A 6000-nucleotide genomic window follows, 5' to 3' on the forward strand; every position below is an offset into this window, starting at 1 on the left:
TTTTGAGGCAGGGTTTCTTTGTGTAGCCCTGACTGCCCTAGAACTTGTTCTAGAAAGCAGGCTGGCCTTGAACTCACAGAAATCTGCCTGCCTCTGCCGCCCAAGTCCTGGAATTAAAGGCATGCCCCACCACTGCCCAACTAAAGATGAAGGGTCTAATTCTACATGGATTATTCAGTTTCTTTCATTCAGAAGTTGGTCGATACTGTTTTGGATTATTGAAAAATAATTCCATCTGCACAGAGCTCAGCTGCAATCCGTGTTTTCTGAAAATGGGTTAAGGATATGACTCTTAACTACATAAAAGCTGTACTCTTGCAAATGGTTAGTATGATCATCGTAATTAAACACCCAGAGGCTATGCAATGCATTGGTTACAGGATTATGATGAAGATTTTCCAGCAAACTGCTAACAGCCAGAGGAGCTCAGGTTTGTATCTACTCCAGTGTCCTTAAATGAATGCAAGCAGGACAGGTTTCTCGTCCTGCTAATTTGCTCTCCTTACACTGCACTGTTGTGAAAGCAGCATCTGCCTTGTAGGACAAGCTGGGCTTCTCTACAGCTTTAAACAATCGTGAAGTACTTTGTCTTTGAAAACTAGATCAGAAATTGCTGTTGTTGTTTGCTGTGCTGGGTGCCTCACAAGAACTTCCCCCACACCAACTCCCCCCACACCAACTCCCCCCACACCAACTCCCCCCACACCAACTCCCCCCACACCAACTCCCCCCACACCTCTATCCCCGATCTGTTGTTTAACTGATAAAATAGTGAAAGCAGAAGATCGCCAATATGGTCCCAATGCCTACAATCCTACTCTCCTCTTTTCTAGAATAGTTTTAATTCAATTCGAGATTTTATCCTTCCCAAACATCTTTTTTTTTCTTTCCCACATAAACTCTGGCTGGTTGTGTGATATGAGCTTCTAAACCCAGTATCTAGGAGTTGTAAATCATGGTTGGTTACACAGAGTTAGTAGCTAAGTCCCCAGATTAAAGTATTAAAACATATATTAAAAATAATAAAATAAAAACAAGGGCTGAACATGTAACCCGAGTTAACCAACAGTCTCGGCACACGCTTGTCATCCTTATAACAACTGGGAGATGGAGTAAAGTCCACAGCCATTTCAGCCACATAAGCACAGTTCAAAGCCAGACTCTTAAAACAAGTGATCGGCCAACAGAAACATCTATTCTCTCTCGGCACAGAACGAAAAGCAAGCCAGCCAGGGTAGCCCACCCAGGCTAAGTCCACTGTTGACAAGAGGTACCCAGATGTGAAGGCTGGGGTCTTATAAAGGATGCCTTTGTCTCAAGTCAGAGCTCCAAGTGGGCTTGGGAAAGCAAATTCTGGAAGCCAGAAGACTCGGTATAAGACTGGCTCCTCTAAAGACCAGGACTCCAGATTCGGACCTAGAAGCTCCTGTCCTGGCAGTCCTTCTCAAACCCTACTCCTACCCTACCAAATGTAAACAAACACATGGGCACAAATCTATAATTAAAAATAAAAACTTTATTTGAGAATAACAACAAGATTACAAGCCAAAAAACACAGGCAAGAGTTATTAGTCCAAAGAATAACTGGTGATTTAGCATTTAGTTTTGAGGGACATTAGCCAGGCATGGTAATTCATACTTGTAGTCCCAATCTAGAGGTTACAGAAAAAAGATCAAAACCAGCTCTAGGCCACACAGGTGAAACAGGGGGGAAAAGAACAGTATTAAGAGCTCTATTTCCATTTTGAACATATTAGAAATACTATGCTAATGAGTTCACCTTCCTGCCTTGGGTATAAAGAGTTTAAAGTTTTATTGGCATGTACAAACACTAACATTCCTTATTAAACTTATCCTATGCCACCTAAAAGTTGGGTGGTTAAAACTAGTTAATTTTCTCCCCTTGCCCTCTAAAACACAGTGGCTTGCATTAGCCTTCATACAGTAACAGAAAGTGACCTTTAACCCAGCTAGGGGGCTTCCTTCACAGTTAAGACAAAAGTGCTTTTGATTTTCTGGTTAAAAACAATAACCCTAAGAAGAGATAAAGGGTATTTGGGTCCACAATATTTTCTAGTGGAAATAATTCAATAAACTTTCAACCAAGTTCTGAAAACCATTCAAAAACCGCTTGCATTTTATAATTGATATATTGTATAAATGGAATTTATTTGTGAAGTGGAAGGAAAAAAGTTAGCCCCATCTAAAAAAAAAAAAGTCTTATACTATTTCAACTCCAAGAACAAAAATAATACAACAACAACAACAACAAAATAAAAACCCTGAAAATTAAAAACTATCAGTGTTGCTTGGAACTCGTAATAACCAAAAAATTTCATCGAACTTCTTGATGCATTGAAGACCTGGCAAACTAGGAGTGATAGCTTCTACTTAGGCAAAGTTAATCTTAAAGTCACAGCTAACAGTTCCAGTCACACTTGTTGAAAATCAAAATAGTCTCACCTCTAAGGCCAGATTGTTTTCTTTGGGTCAGCTCTGGGAGAAAGTTCCGGAACCCGCTGAAATACTTCCTCCTTCTCCCTTTAGTTGGGTGTGATGAGACTTAACCAAAGTCATTCTGTATAAAGAATTTTCACACCCACAACACATCAAGCAGTACCCAGACTTGGCTGACAAGATGGCATAACTCTACAAGGTTTCAAGCTTGGACTAAATATTTTGCAACTGTAGGGGACCCACTCCTCACCCACACATGCGTAATCAACGCCGAGAAGTGCTCAAGTCTCTAGCTGGGGAGATTGATCTGAATCACTTTCCTCCAGGTACAACACGTCTGGAATCTCCAGCATCTTCGGTGTCTGGGTGTATCGGCTAGTACAAACCCGCAGCTTCGGCAGAGGGTCGCACTTCTGGGAAGAGGCCTGCTGCTGAGAGGGGCTCGAGGTCTTGGCGTCTTCTTGTATCTTCCAGGTCACCAGCTGCATACAGGCTGTGGCATCCTCGATGGAGCTGTGTCCACCGCTGTCTGTCTGGATTATCCGGTTGAGGTACTGGGAGGTGAGGCCCCGCAAGGAGCGCTTGAAGGGGGGGCCCCGGTGGTGCGGGAAGAGCACGGATGTGTCCACCACAGTGCCATGAATGAACTTCAAAGCCAGCAGGTCACTCTCAAGGCTGTGTCCTATGAGGATGGTTTCAGTGCTGAACAGGCTAAGGAGCACGGCCTGGACATCACACAGCCTAACTCTGGTGTTCGCCAGGTCTGTCTCGGTCACTCCGGAAAACATGGTGTTGTAGTCCACGATCTCATTGTCTGGCTTGACGAAGGTGTCGTAAATCACATGTTGATCAGTGTCCACCACTGTGACGCGGGTGAGCTCCAGGCCGTGTGTGGTGTAGGACATCTCACAGTCCAGGGCGTAGATTCCCGCGTGCGCTTCCCAGTCCTTCTTTGGGAAGGTCTTGGCGAAGCCATGCAAGTTGTCCTTCCTGCCGTCCTGCACGTGTTGCTTGGCCACCTTGCAGCCTGTGGCTCCCATGGGCGCGGAGCAGCATGAGTAGCGCACCTGCCAGCCTCCCTGCACCGGGTTGGAGAGGACTCGCCCCCAGTGGTACACGCAGGGCTCGGAGCTGAGGCAGCGGCCCGAGGATGACACGAGGAACTTGTTGCCACAGCGGCAGCAGGTCCTGTGTGCCGTGCTCAACGGCTGCTCTCGTGTGTAGAGCATTGCGGACCCTGGCTTCTCCGGATGCGCAAACGGGAAACCGTGTACCTTGCGCTGCTCCTCCGTGAGCAGATAGCCCTGAAGGCGGCTGTACAAGGTGGCCTTGCTGAGACCCGGGATGGCGCTGGGAACCAGGCCCCTGAGCTTCTTCAGGGTGTGCAGGGCGACATTCAGGTACTTGTTCTTGCTGGGACTTCTGTCGTAGATCACTTTCTCCTCTGACTGCGCCTTCTCGATGGCCTCCAGGTGCGAAGAGGAGAACTTAAGGCACTCCTCGGTGAACAAGCCCAAGTAGTGCTGACGCATGGCTACAGGGATCTTGTCCTTAAACTCCTTGGTGAGGACGGGCTTCTTCACTCCAATTAAAGTATAGCTGTAGATAACTTGCTGTGGAGTGACTATGTAGGTGTTTAAGTGTGGCGGCTGACCTGTGGCTATGCTGCTGCTGAAGGTCCTCTTGGCAGCTGTGGTGTTGGCCAGGCTGGGGCTGGACGTGTGGATGAGCCTCCTCTTCTCTCGAGCTGAGGCTGAGGACGACAAGGAAGACGACGACGACGAGGAGGAGGAAGACATAGCCGACGACGAAGAGGAGGAAGACGCAGCAGACGACGATGACGAAGAGGAGGAAGACGCAGTCGACGACGACGTGGTCAACGTCTCAGGGCAGAGTATCTTCCTCCAGACCACCTGGGGTCGCCAGTGTAGCTGCTCCCAAGGCGCTGCAAGCCAGCCGTGGTGCGCCCCAGGGCCAGGCCTCGGGGAAGGCACCTGGACCACGATAAACTGGTGGGTCTGGCAACAAGTTGGGGGGCACTGGTAGTAAGACAGCAGGAAGTTCCCAACTGGATGAACCAGGACTCTCCTGGCTTCAGGATGCCCTTGTGGGAACCAACTTTGCGCAGTTTTCAGGCTCATGCTGCCCTGGAGACGCAGCTCTGGAGCGAGTGAGTAATTCGCCTACCAGAGTAGGTGTGGAAGCGGAGGCGTCGCAGCAGCCCTTAAATACAGAGCGGTGGGCGGAACTCTCTACTCTAAGTTGATCCAATCGGGTTGGATCGACTATCCTCTAGACAGCTTCCGGATTATCCGGTTCCTCCTACCAGGAAGTGTAGTGACTGGATCAATTAGAATTCCTGATTCCATTTTGTCCTCATGTTTGTTTGGTCTTTATTTTATGTCTTTATTAATTTCTTTTGAGAAGTTTGGACATTGCATTTCAAACCTAACCATCACCCCCTAATTCCTTCTAGAACCATATTCCTTCTATGGGTATGGATATACCCCTTTGTTTTTTCATTTTATTTTAAACCCACAGAGTCCAATTCCTGCAGCCCATATACTCTCAGCACTTGGCCAATTACCCAGTAATAAATGAGAAGTAAAAGAGCATGAATATTTAAACTATTCTTAAACCTCAAGGCTTTGCCTCAACTGAGAAATATGTAAATTGCATTTTCATTTATTTCAAAATAACAAATCGATTAGAACCTAATAGTGGCGGTTGACTCAGGAAACACTTGAACTTGTTCTGAAACCTCTGCATTGAATCTTTTGTGCATGTAAATGTTGCTGTGTGGATGTAGATAATTTACCTCAACTTTCTGTGTTTTTATTCAAAAATAGGGTTTTTTGAAATGATAGATTTTATCTAGCAAGTTCTTATGAGTTGCACACTATATGTTAAACACACTCGGAGAGTTAATGTTATCAACTTGACCGTATCTATAATCCCAGGAGACAAGCCTTCAAATTGTCACTAAAAATACTAAAATGAGACCAAAAAATTCCACCTAAACAAAGAAAAAAATCTTTTAGTTTATTTGGTGTTGACCAGTAACTACTCCTGGGCACGGGACCTACTACCTTGGGGTATGGCGGGCACTACCAATTGCTAGGGTATTTTACCACAGCGACAAGAACAGTAAATGGGTGGGGGGGCTTTGAGGTTTCAAAAAAGTCAGGTACCATTTCATATTCAGATCCTCTGCCTCCTGCTTGCAGCTCAGATATGAGCTCTGAGCTATTCCTCCTTCTATGCCTCACTCTGCCATCATGGAGTCTAACACAGCCCCATCACGTTTTCTTTTATAAGCTGTCTTGATCTTGGTGACTTTCATTTGCTTTTGAAGTTGTAGTGTAGCTACATCCTTATTCTCCTTCAAATTCCTGGCATCTTTTATCATTCATTTTGTTCCATGCATATATGTAAATGTATTGTATTCCAAAATGCAATGCGCTTGGTCTGTATAGCACTACTTGTGTGTCTGTTTTCAGGGCTGACCAGGTGTTGGGGCCTACATGCTAAGTTTAGGGTAAG

The 6000-nt window shown here is 45.9% G+C and overlaps 1 pseudogene; it reads right to left on the bottom strand.

Annotated features, from left to right (window-relative positions):
- Positions 1–4649, bottom strand: part of Rexo1l1-ps1 (REX1, RNA exonuclease 1 homolog-like 1, pseudogene 1) — a 77228-nt pseudogene extending 72579 nt beyond the window's left edge.
- Positions 4650–6000: the final 1351 nt, after the last annotated feature.

Source organism: Rattus norvegicus, chromosome 2, assembly GCF_021556685.1.
Source record: "Rattus norvegicus strain SHRSP/BbbUtx chromosome 2, alternate assembly SHRSP_T2T, whole genome shotgun sequence".
Lineage (NCBI taxonomy): Eukaryota > Metazoa > Chordata > Mammalia > Rodentia > Muridae > Rattus > Rattus norvegicus.